The sequence below is a fragment of the Pristiophorus japonicus genome, chromosome 7 (genome assembly GCF_044704955.1).
Source record: "Pristiophorus japonicus isolate sPriJap1 chromosome 7, sPriJap1.hap1, whole genome shotgun sequence".
Taxonomy (NCBI): Eukaryota; Metazoa; Chordata; class Chondrichthyes; family Pristiophoridae; genus Pristiophorus; species Pristiophorus japonicus.
Window position 1 is genome coordinate 126,492,997 of NC_091983.1, and position 13,020 is coordinate 126,506,016.

At 42.2% G+C, this 13,020-nt stretch overlaps 1 protein-coding gene across 2 annotated transcripts in view; it reads left to right on the plus strand.

Moving 5' to 3' along the window:
- Positions 1-13,020, plus strand: part of man1a1 (mannosidase, alpha, class 1A, member 1) — a 590,495-nt gene that overhangs the window by 385,609 nt on the left and 191,866 nt on the right. The window lies entirely within an intron of this gene.

The window sequence follows — 13,020 nt, forward strand, 5'->3', positions numbered from 1 at the left end:
TACCTCCTTATGGGTTGGTGCAGGAACCAACACTTTAACCCATGTCCCGCTGGTACCCCTAATGCCAAATTTTTCTCTTGCAACTGGCATCATCTGCCGCAGCTTCAGGGGGCACAATCTAATTTTTGTTCAGGAGGGAAAACGGGTTGCTGATGACGTCATCATTGCTGGTGGAGCAGGGTGCTGCCGGTTATCACCACTGCTAAACACCCGTGGAATTTCACGGGAGTCGTTAATGGCGCCGCGCCCAGGCGAAAAGTTGTTTGTGTCGGGGCGCTAACAGGAAACGCTAATGCCCCAAATTTCCCCCCCACCCCTTGAGGAAGTGCTTTAGTGCAGTAGATAACTTACTTTCTAAAATGGGATGAAATAGCTAGACACTAGAGCATCAGAAGAACACTTGCAGGGCTAAGAAATCCATTGTTTGGAACTGGCTGATATAGTGGGGTAGATGCAGGTCTTTCACCTCCGTGATCCAATTTTCAAATCAAACCCAGATTGATGGGATGAATATTGTCTTTATCTACTAGCTGTAAGGACCACATGTAAAGCAAGTTTAAGCGATCTCAATCCACTTCTTAGTGGGCATGGGGCTATAGGTACGAAACTGTCTGTAATTCATCACTAATTTGTGTTCTTTGTCACAGAGCCTGCAGGATGGTCGGTATGAGAAGTGGAAAAAATATCTCACTGGAGCAGAGTAGAGGGGGCTTTACTCTTCATCTGTCTGTACTATACCTGATCTGGGAGTGATTAATGCTGATACTGGGTACCTCAAATGGGAATAGTTCAATTCCTCAGCACTAACATCCTTTATCTTGATGAAGTCATTTAAAAAAAAAAAAAAAATTCTGTGATTAACCGACGAGTTCAGAAGAATGCGAGGCAATCTTATCGATGCAGAGAAGATATTTCCACTCATAGGGGAAACTAAAACTAGGGGGCATAGTCTCAGAATAAGGGGCTGCCCATTTAAAACTGAGATGAGGAGGAACTTCTTTGAGGGTTGTAAATCTATGGAGTTCTCTGCCCCAGTGAGCTGTGGAGGCTGGGTCATTGAATATTTTTAAGGTGGAGATAGACAGATTTTTGAGCGATAAGGGTTATGGGGAGCGGGCAGGAAAGTGGAGCTGAGTCCATGATCAGATAAGCCATGATCTTATTAAATGGTGGAGCAGGCTCAAGGGACCAAATGGTTTACTCCTACTCCTATTTCTTATGTTCTTATAACTCCTTTCCACAACCTTTTGGTTATGCCATGAAGATAACTACTTTAACCTGGCCACAAATGAGATGCAACCATTTCCTTTTTCACTTTTTTGTTTTATAAAAATTAATTGTTCCTATGTTTACTTTGTATTGGTCTTCAATGCTTTTGTTGGCTTCCTTAAGTTTTTTTTACTTCATTTTTACTTATTTCATGCATTAATTTTTTTTCTCTTGTATTTTAATTTTGCAATAATTCTATTGACTGTTTTTTCTCGTTAACTATGTTATTTTCTTTTGCCCATTACTCACTGATTTATTATCAAGTGTCAAATCTGGTCTGACCATTGGCTGATAAAATAGCTCATTGATTATTTAATTTTGTCTTTAAATGCATTATTTGCTGGCACATCTTGGTTTCGTCAGTTAGCATCAGCTACGGAATTGAAAAAATCTGGATCGCTGTTCGCAAGAAATAAACCAGGTTTTTTTTGTGTCCAACCAAATTACTGTTCACTACTTATTTTAGAAAAGTACTTTGTTAATAGTCCAAATCCTGTTTTACAGAAAGGTATTTATGTGCAAAATAGAAAAATGTTCCCATAGCACTGTTCACTGGTAATGCAATTAACTAGAAATGAGTGTGATCTACCTTAGGAACAAGTCTGATTTAAGAAAATCAAATTGCAGATGTTTGTTGTCAGAAGAGCTGATGAGACTTCAGCCGTGCAACAGTGTACTATCAATCAAGGAGAACTGCTTCGTAAATCAAGTCCTTGATCTGTTTGGGTAGCTGTTAAACTGTAATTATAGTTCTTTAAACACTGTCTATGGCCTATTAGCACTGATAGCAAAATGATGACTATCAGTGACATTGATAGGTGCTTATCAAAAGAACACTATGTCCAAAGAAGACTCGTAATCACAGCTAATTATAACTAATTTTGGAGTTGTAATCAGGTGGCCAGGGGCAGAAAATGGGCAGAGGTCCTGCCCTTTCATAGCTCTGCCCATTTGTGCCCTGACATAGTTTGTGGGGGTGGGGGTGGGGGGGGGGGGGGGGAAGTGCCCACCTCAAAGATGCAGGCACTTTCTGCAAATATCCATTTTTTGCTTTGTCAGTCCTGCACACTCCCACCATTCTGGCATGCAGGGTGTCCAATGTTAATCACAGATGGAATGTCAGAAAATTGAGTGCAGTTTGTCAAAAACCCGCCATAGCTATTCAGTTCTGTACCACGCCAAAAATAGAAATCTACCTTCACATCGCGTAAGTCAAGAATTTGACTTGACAACATCGTTTTTTTTAAATTGTGAATACACCAATTTTAGTTTTCTAAAGGCTCTCAAAGTAGCACATCAGATGAACAGCAGATGTGTGCCTCAAATTCTGATTTGAGTAATGCTGGCAGGAAACAGCTGGCAGATCTTGTATAATTGAGGTTTTTTTTTAGTATCTGGTGCTAATTGTTGCAAGGCCAAAAATTGTATATCTGGTACAGTTGCAGCTTCTGAAGGTGTTCTCTCCATATAATGTGCTATCATTTTAACAATAACTCATAATTGTATGGTGTAAGAAATAGTAAAAAATTTCCATGGATACGGTCTTCTGTCGACGATTTGAAAATTCATTACTAATTGTCCATTTATACATTGAGGCTGCGGTTATACTACAAGCATGGAATTTTACAGCTCAGAAGACAGCCATTCGGGCATCATGGAGTTCTCTGAAAGAGGTATCCATTTAGTCCCAGTTTCCTGTCCTTTCCCCATACACTATTCACCCAAATATTTATCCACTTTCAAAAACTGTTTGTACTTCCATCTCTGTGTCTCCATGTCCTATCAATGCTTTGCATAACAAATGATTCTCCTATCCTCTTCCATCATTCTTTTAGTGGTGCTCATCAATTTGTGCTCTCTAGATACTGACTCACTTAACATAGAAAAAGTTGATCTCATGTTACCTTTATCTAAACCCCACTGAATCTTGAACATCTCTATAAAATCTCATTTTAAATCTTCTCTGTTTTATCAAAAAGAGCTCCCTTTTCTCTAGGCCCTCCTCATAACTAAAGCCCCTCAACCCTGATATAATCTTAGTAAAACTCTCCTCTACTCTTTCTGGCTTTGACAACCTTCCTAAACTGGACCAAATATTCTAATTGAGGCCTGACCAATGATTTGGCCTTACTTCATGCTTTGTACTCACTGCCTTTTTTTTTCCAACAGCCATATCAACTTGTTCTCCATTTTTAAAGAATTGGATATTTGAACCCATAAGTCCCTCTACTCTTCCCTCATTCTTCTTCCAAAATGTGTTACCCCATATTTCTTTACATTAAATTTTGACATACATCTTATCTGCCCAATCTGTTAAACTTCTGTCCTTTTGAAGTCACTTAAAATCTTCTTCACAGTTAACCACATTTCCTACTTTTATGTCTCTTATGAGTCACTACAGTGTTGATTTCCAGCCAGCGGTAGTTAATTAATACTACAGGCTGTAAACTTGACTTGTTGGCCAAGAGAAGCTCTGTATCTCTCCACTCTCGGGTGGTAAATTTGAAATATATCGACAGCATAAGCAATGGTGTTTATATTATCAAAACATGCCAAGTGACTTTGTGCCCAAGGAGTCCAAAAGATCAGTCAGCATTTTCAAAGTTTGTTTTGCAAGTGCCTTGGAGCTGCACTACATGTGTTGCCAAGCCCCAGCGGCGAAAGACTGCCTCTCTGTAGCTGTGTTGTACACTACTGTGTATGTTATAATAGCACTTATGCATTGGTGGAAAAATACCAATCGAATTGTTTCCTTGTGCCCTGCTGGCCAGGTAAAGGTATTGCCCAATGTGTGTGTGTATATTTTATATTTATAATAGATAAATAGATATATACATATATATTTATATATTATATTTATATTATATTTATGTAAATATATATATTTGTGTGTATTTATATTTATAATATGAATACTAGAGGCTATCAATATAAGATAGTCACCAAGAAATCAAATAGGGAATTCAGAAGAAACTTCTTTACCTAGTGTGGTGAGAACGTAGCACTCGCTACCACGGCGTAGTTGAAGGGAATAATATAGATGCATTTAAGAGGAAGCTAGATAAGCATACGAGGGAGAAGCGAATAGAGGGTTATGCGGATAGATTTAGAAGAGCAAGGATGGGAGACACCTCGAGTACAACATAAATGCCGGCATGGACTGGTTGGGCCGAATGGCCTATTTCTGTGCCGTATATTCTATGTAATCCTATGTCATGTGTGTGTATATGTATGTTGCTTCTCTTTGCTGGCTGCAAGGATTGTGTGCAAGATGAGTTTGGAACATCAACCCATCTCGCCGTAAATGCATACACACACAAACTATTAGGGTAATCAGTCCAGGAAATGGAGGTGAAAAAAGCCTGGTGCAGTTTGTGAAGTGTGATTCCAAATCTGGATTTAAGCAGTATTAATGTGGCAGAGCAGAGGGAGCACTGAGTGGGAAAGAGTTCCACTACCCAGAATTCTCATTTCCCCAGCTTGAACACAAAAAAAGGTTGACTTAAAAAAAAATTGTTGATTGGCTTGTGTGGACAGCCTCTTCTGTGTGGAGCGGCTAATCCTATCAGCCATTGCATAATGTAGTGTTTTTGTCTTCAGAGCAACAATAATCTCTCATAATCTGTGTTTGATCACCAGTATCCTGAACTCATTGGTCATGTTTGAAATTAAAATGTTTTAATGTAAATGTCATTAACTGCGAATTGGTGTCAGACCAGATGGAGCTCTTGTATGTAATAGACACCTTGCAGTAAGTGCCATGGGCCAGCCTAAGAGCTGTGGGCCTAGAAATTTGGGCGCATGCACTTTTGGCTACCTGGGGGGGGGGGGGGGGGGGGGAACGGCGATCAATCCCTGCACCTGAACGATGAAGCCCGAGGTGCCCCGATAAGAACATAAGAAAAGGAGCAGGAGTAGGCCATTTGGCCCCTCGAGCCTGCTCCACCATTTAATAAGATCATGGCTGATCTGATCTTGGGCTCAGTTCCACTTCCCTGCCCGCTCCCCATAACCCTTCACTTCCTTATCGCTCAAAAATCTGTCTACTTCCACCTTAAATATATTCAATAACCCAGCCTTCATAGCTCTCTGGGGCAGAGAATTCCAAAGATTCACAACCCTCAGAGAAGAAATTCCTCCTTATCTCAGTTCTAAATGGGCGACCCTTTATTCTGAAACTATGCCCCCTAGTTTCAAGAGGGGAAACATCTACTTTGCATCGACCTTGTCGAGCCCCTTCAGTATCTTTATGTTTCAATAAGATCACCTCTCATTCTTCTAAATTCCAATGAGTATAGGCCCAACCTGCTCAACCTTTCTTCATAAGTTAATCTCTTCATCTCGGGAATTAACCTAGTGAACCTTCTCTGAACTGCCTCCAATGCAAGTATATCCCTCCTTAAATAAGGAGACCAAAACTGTACACGGTGCTCTAGGTGTGGCCTTACCAGTACCCTGTACAGTTGTACCAAGACTTTTCTGCTTACTCTATTCCCTTTGCAATAAAGGCCAACATTCCATTTGCCTTCCTGATTACTTGCTGTACCTGCATACTAACTTTTTGTGTTTCATGCACAAGTACCTCTGTACTGTAGCATTTTGTAATTTCTCTCCATTTAAATAATTTGTTTATTTTTCCTGCCAAAGTGGATAACCTCACACTTTCCCACATTATATTCCACCTGCCAAATGTTTGCCCACTCACTTAGCCTGTCTATAACCCTTTGCAGATTTTTTGTGTCCTCCTAATAACTTGCTTTCCTACCCATTTTTGTATCATCAGCAAACTTGGCTACATTACACTCAATCCCTTCATCCAAGTCATTAATATAGATTGTAAATAGTTGAGACCCAGCACCGATCCCTGTGGCACCCCACTAGTTGCCGTTTGCCAACCGGAAAATGACCCATTTATCCCGACTTTGTTTTCAGTTCGTTAGCCAATCCTCCATCTGTGCTAATATATTACCCCCAACCCCGTGAGCTTTTATCTTGTGCAGTAACCTTTTATGTGGCACCTTATCGAATGCCTTCTGGAAATCCAAATACAGCACATTCACTGGTTTCCCCTTATCCACCCTGCTTGTTACATCCTCAGAGAACTTCAGCAAATTTTTCAAACATGATATTGGGCCTCCGACCTTATTTCCACGAAGCCGGTAAGCTTCCGTTGAAATGTAATTGGAGATTGTCCCTTAGGCAAGTGAGGAAGGGTGGGTGATCAAGTTGGGTGGTAGCAGTGACCGGAGGGGAAGGGTTAGTAGGTGGAGCTGTCTGAGAGATGCGTGGACCGACCGCACTGTTCTACGTGGAATTGGGAGAAGCACTCCTTCTCCCGACTCCACATTCATTAAAAAATTTATCTCATTGGTTGCAGCATGTAGGCCTGGTCTTCCTTCGTGCAGTTGGTAGTATGCCTCAAATATGCGTTAGGCCCCTAATTTGCATACGCAAAGGGCTGGTTTCAGTCATGGGCACTGCACACCAATTCTTTTTGGCCTTTACCAATATGACGGGCGACGCACCACCAACTCATAATGTGCGTGCACTTCCTGCCATATTGAAGACTTGGGGTGCCATTTAGCAGTCGGAAATTGGGCGCTGCACCACCAGATTTCTAGGCCATGATTTGTTCTTTACAATGGCAGAATACAAATACACGCTTCTGAAATTGTGACAATTCCTTTGAAATCTGATCCTGGCATTTAGTAGATTGAAGATATTGTTTTCAAACTCATAATTGGATATGAAGTATTTGGTGGTTCTTGCTCTCCAGACAGTCCTGCGCCGCATTGCACCAGGAATAAAACGAATGCTATTTCCAGAGTGAAATCCTATGCTAAAACAATTACACCACTTGAATACGCAAGTGCATGGTTGATTATTATTGGAACTACATTGGAGTGTGTCATTTCTAGGAGTACTTTACAACTGAAGATTGGGATCAATTGAATTGCAGCAGTTGCACAAGCAGCAGTGCTTAATAACACTGACAAAAACATGATAAATGTATGGTAGAATATTCTACAGCTATTTGAGTCTAGTTGTCCAAACTGCACATTAGATTACTTATTCTGATGCATTATTTAAAGTTTCTATAACTGTAGACACAGTTAATTTTTTAAGAAACGATGGAAATCGGGTGAATGTTAGAATTAAGTCTTTTGCAATCAGAACTAGAGTCCCATTTTTCATTTGCTAATTATTGCAGCCTAAAGGAATACCTCAAAGTAGTGCAAGAAGGTTATGAAAATGTTACACTCTCAGCCATTCCTACGGTATTTTTATAGTGAAAATAATTTCTTTATTTTACTCAAAATAAAGTTTCTGAGGCAAACAGTGTGTGATTTCAGGAGAAATTGAGGTGAGGTGTTTGACTTTTTCAGCAGATTTTCTTTCTCCGATTGTTGGCGTAGTATTGCTGGATTGTGATGTCCAGCGACCTTGCCCCTCTCTTTGTCTGTTCTTCAAACTAGCAAATTAGAACAGACATCTATTACACGCGTACTTACTACCTCAACTACCTGGATTATTAATTTTGCCATCCAACTTCCTTTTCGCCTCACATTCCATCCCATTAGGCCTCCACATTTACCAGATTATCTTCTGTCATTGTCATCACCTGATCGCACCATCAAGGACATTGTCCCACGTTCTGGAGGAAGCAGTTTCCTTCAGTGTACACGGTCAATTTTCCACCATCCCAAACTTCCAACTGCCCTCACGTTATCCCATGCAGGTGCAACACCTGCCCATTCACTTCCTCCCACACTATTGTTCAGGGCCTCAAACACGCCTTCCTTGTGAGACTGCAATGTACATCAACTTCCTCTGATCTAGTGTGCTGTATTCACTGCTCACTGTGTGGTCTCCTTTATATTGGCAAGATCAAATGCCAATTACGTAACCACTTTGCTGAGCACCTCCGTTCTGATTACAAATGTACTCGTAACCTCCCAGTACCTCACTACTTCAACATCGCCTCCCCACCCCCTTCCATTCCCACTCTGATGTCTTCGTCTTTAGTTATTGCAGTCAAACTCAATGTAGACTTCAGGAACAGTGTGTCTCCTCTCTCCCGGTTCTATTAAAATGTTTGTTTATCTTTCAGTTTGACGACTGAGGAAGGATTCTGTTCCAAACATGTTTTCTCTATACATATGCTAACTTATGTATTCCAGAATTTTCTGTTTTTATTTGGTTTCCAACATTTGTAGCTTTGTCTGCAGTGTGGAAGTGAACACCTTATATTCAAAAGCATGTTTTAAAAATCACTTGCTAGAACTGATATACAAGTGTATTATTTTGAAGTATGAGATCCTTCAGTGATGGTTCATCAGAACTTAACATGTTGCCAAGAAGTTTAACATTTCAAGAAGGCAGAATATTATTTGAATGGTGACAGATTAGGAAAAGGGGAGGTGCAATGAGACCTGGGTGTCATGGTCATTGAAGTTTGGCATGCAGGTACAGCAGGTGGTGAAGAAGGCAAATGGCATGTTGGCCTTCATAGCGAGAGGATTTGATTATAGGAGCAGGGAGGTCTTACTGGAGCTGTACAGGTTCTTGGTGAGGCCACACCTGGAATAGTGTGTTCAGTTTTAGTCTCCTAATCTGAGGAAGGACGTTCTTGCAATTTAGGAAGTGCAGCGAAGGTTCACCAGACTGATTCCCGGGATGGCAGGACTGACATATGAGGAAAGACTGGATCGACTGGGCTTGTATTCACTGGAGTTTAGAAGAATGAGAGGGGATCTCATAGAAATATACAAAATTCTGACAGGATTGGACAGGTTAGAGGCAGGAAGAATGTTCCCGATGCTGGGGAAGTCCAGAACTAGGGGTCACAGTCTAAGAATAAGGGGTAAGCTATTTAGGACCGAGATGAGGAGAAACTTCTTCATTCAGAGAGTTGTTAACCTGTGGAATTCTCTACTGCATAAAGTTGTTGAGGCCAGTTCGTTAGATATATTCAAAAAGGAGTTAGATGTGACCCTTACGGTTAAAGGGATCAAGGGGTATGGAGAGAAACCAGGAAAGGGGTACTGAGGTGAATGATCAGCCATGATCTTATTGAATGGTGGTGCAGGCTCGAAGGGCCGAATGGCCTTCTCCTGCACTTATTTTTCTATGTTTCTCTCTCTATCTTTCTCTCTCTGCCTGATATAGCGCTGGAAAATTTGCGTGCTTGCCACCCCGGCCCCGCCCCCGAGATTGCACTCCACTTTCCTCTCGAGGGCGATAACTCCAATTTTGCAGACGGGGTGGTATTTCCACACCGGGCGCAGGAAGTCCTGCCACACCTCAGTTGACGCCCCAAACAGGGCGTTGCCGAATTTTCGGCCCCCCAATGTGCTAAATGATCTGCAAACTGTCAAATAAAAAAACAGCCAGATGCTTTAACAGATCTTCAGGGATCAGTGCTGGAACCCCAACTATTTACAATCTATATTAACGACTTGGAAGAAGGGACTGAGTGTAACATAGCCACGTTTGCTGACAAAAAGATGGGAGGAAAAGCAATGTGTGAGGAGGACACACAAAAAAATCTGTAAAAGGACACGTAGGCAAAGTGAGTGGGCAAAAAATTGGCAGATGGAGTATAATGTTGGAAAGTGTGAGGTCATGCACTTTAGCAGAAAAAAAAATCAATGAGCAAGTTATTATTTAAATGGAGAAAGATTGCAAAGTGCCGCAGTACAGCGGGACCTGGGGCTACTTGTGCATGAAACGCAAAAGGATAGTATGCAGCTGCAGCAAGTGATCAGAAAGGCCAATGGCAATTTGGCCTTTATTGCAAAGGGGATGGAGTATAAAAGCAGGGAAGTCTTGCCACAATTATACAGGGTATTGGTGAGACCACACCTGGAATACTGCGTGCAGTTTTGGTTTCCATATTTACAAAAGGATATACTTGCTTTGGAGGCAGTTCAGAGAAGGTTCACAAGTTTGATTCTGGGGATGAAGGGGTTGACTTATGAGGAAAGGTTGAGTAGGTTGGGCCTCTACTCATTGGAATTCAGAAGATTGAGAGGTATAAGATTGAGGGGGCTTGACAAGGTGCATGCAGAGAGGATGTTTCCACTGATGGGGGAGACTAGAACTCGAGGTCATGATCTTTGAATAAGGGGCCGCCCATTTAAAACAGAAATGAGGAGAAATCTGTGGAATTCACTGCCTCAGAGAGCTGTGGAAGCTGGGACATTGAATAAATTTAAGATAGACATAGACAGTTTCTTAAATGATAAGTGTAAAGTCCTTACTCTACAGTATGAAACCACACGAGGCACATTCTGGGGACAAGGTCACTCTGTGACCTTAACTCTTTATTCACAGGACTCCAAAGACGATGACCCTGCGTGGGACCTCCCTTTTTATACCTGTGTGATCAGGTAAGGAGTGTCTTCCACAAGTTCACCCCTTGTGGTCAAGGTGTGCATCTAGGTTGAGTGTATACAGTAATACAGTGATGTTACATTGTGGTTACATACACGACAATAAGGGGTTATGGGGAGCGGGTGGGGAAGTGGAGCTGGGTCCACGATGGGATCAGCCATGATATTGAATGGCGGAGCAGGCTCGAGGGGCATTATGGCCTATTCCTGTTCCTATTTCTTATGTTCTTATAATGCAGACATAAAGAATCGTAGAATGGTACAGCACAGAAGGAGGCCATTCGGCCCATCGTGTCTGTGCCTGCTCTTTGTAAGGGCTATCCAATTAGTCCCTCTCCTCCAACCTTTCCCCATAGCCCTGGAAATTTTTCCCCTTTAAGTAATTATCCAATTCCCTTTTGAAAGTTGTTATTGAATCTGTTTCCATCACCCTTTCATGCATGCACTCCAGATTGTAACAACTCACTGCATTCAAAAAATTCTCCTCATCTCGCCTCTGGTTCTTCTGCCAATGTCCTTAAATCTGTGTCATAGAAACATAGAAAATAGGTGCAGGAGTGGGCTATTCGAGCCTGCACCACCATTCAATAAGATCATGGCTAATCATCACCTCAGTACCCGTTTCCTGCTTTCTCTCCATACCCCTTGAACTCTTTAGCCGTAAGGGCCATACCTAACTGCCTCTTGAATATATCCAACAAACTGGCCTCAACAACTCTCTGCGGTAGCGAATTCCACAGGTTAACAACTCTGAGTGAAGAAGTTTCTCCTCATCTCGATCCTAAATGGCTTACCCCTTATCCTTAGACTGTGTCCCCTGGTTCTGGACTTCCCCAACATTGGGAACATTCTTCCTGCATCTAACCTGTCCAGTCCCGTCAGAATTTTATAAGTTTCTATGAGATTCCCTCTTATCCTTCTAAACTCCAGTGTATAAAGGCCCAGTTGATCCCAGTCTCTCCTCATTTGTCAGTCCTGCCATCCCAGGAATCAGTCTGGTGAACCTTCGCTGCACTCCCTCAATAGCAAGAACGTCCTTCCTCAGATTAGGAGACCAAAACTGAACACACTATTCCAGGTGAGATCTCACCAAGGCCCTTTACAACTGCAGTAAGACCTCCCTGCTCCTATTCTCAAATCCTCTAGCTAGGAAGGCCAACATGCCATTTGCCTTCTTCACCGCCTGCTGTTCCTGCATGCCAACTTTCAATGACTGATGTACCATGACACCCAGGTCTCATTGCACCTCCCTGCTCGTAATCTGCTGCCATTCAGATAATAGTCTGCCTTCTGGGTATCGACTTTTCTGCCACTGGAAACAGTTTTTCCTTATTTACTCCATCAAAATTCCTTAATAATTTTGGACACTTCTATGAAATTTCCCCTTAATCTTCTCTGCTCTAGGAAGAACAACTCCTGTTTCTTTAGTCTATCCACATAACTGAAGTCCTTCATCCCTGGTACCATTCCAGTAAATCTCCTCTGCACTTTCTAAAGCCTTGACATGCTTCCTAAAGTGTGGTGCCCAGAATTGAACACAACACTCCAGCTGTGGCCGGAGTATTTTATAAAGGTTTGCCATAACTTTGTTGCTTTTGTACTCTGTCTCTATTAATAAAGCCAAGGATCTCGTATGCCTTTTTAACAGCCTTCTCATCTTGTCCTGCCACCTTCAAAGGTTTGTGTACATGTATCCATGCTCTCTCTGTTCCTGCACCCCTATTTAGTTTGGAATAAAACAGAAAATGTTGGAAGTACTCAGCAGGCCAGGGAGCATCTGTGGCAAGAGAAACAGAGTTAACGTTCCAGGTTGATGACTTTTTGTCAGAACTGGCAAAAGTTAGGACATGCTTATTTGTAACACCGAACAGCTATGATAGGATCCCCTTGATCACATGACCGGATTGCTGATTGGTCCCCTTGGAGGATAAGACACATCCAGCAGTTTCTCTGGGATGTGTAATTAGAAACGTCCTGTTGAAGTAATCAGTGACTTTGCAAAGTGTAATTCGAGCCATTCTGACTGCTGACTCCAGACAGAAGCGAGGTCGCTTAGAACAGACAGAGCTTACGCGCACAAGTTAAGACTTTCTCCCACCCCCCCAAACAGGTTCCTGCTCCCACCATCCAAGTGCCTGACCTTCACCCTCGTCCACAGCCCATGTATCTGACATTCTCCCCCCTTCCTCCACCCCCCCCAGTTTCTGACCACCTCCCCCTGCCCAAATTCCACAAACTCTGATTCATGACCTTTGTAAAGTATATAATGACTGAAAAGACTTGTTACTGTAAGCTCACTCGGGTGTAAACCTGGTCCACTTTATTCACGCCCAAAGTGACTACAATATCTGGTACC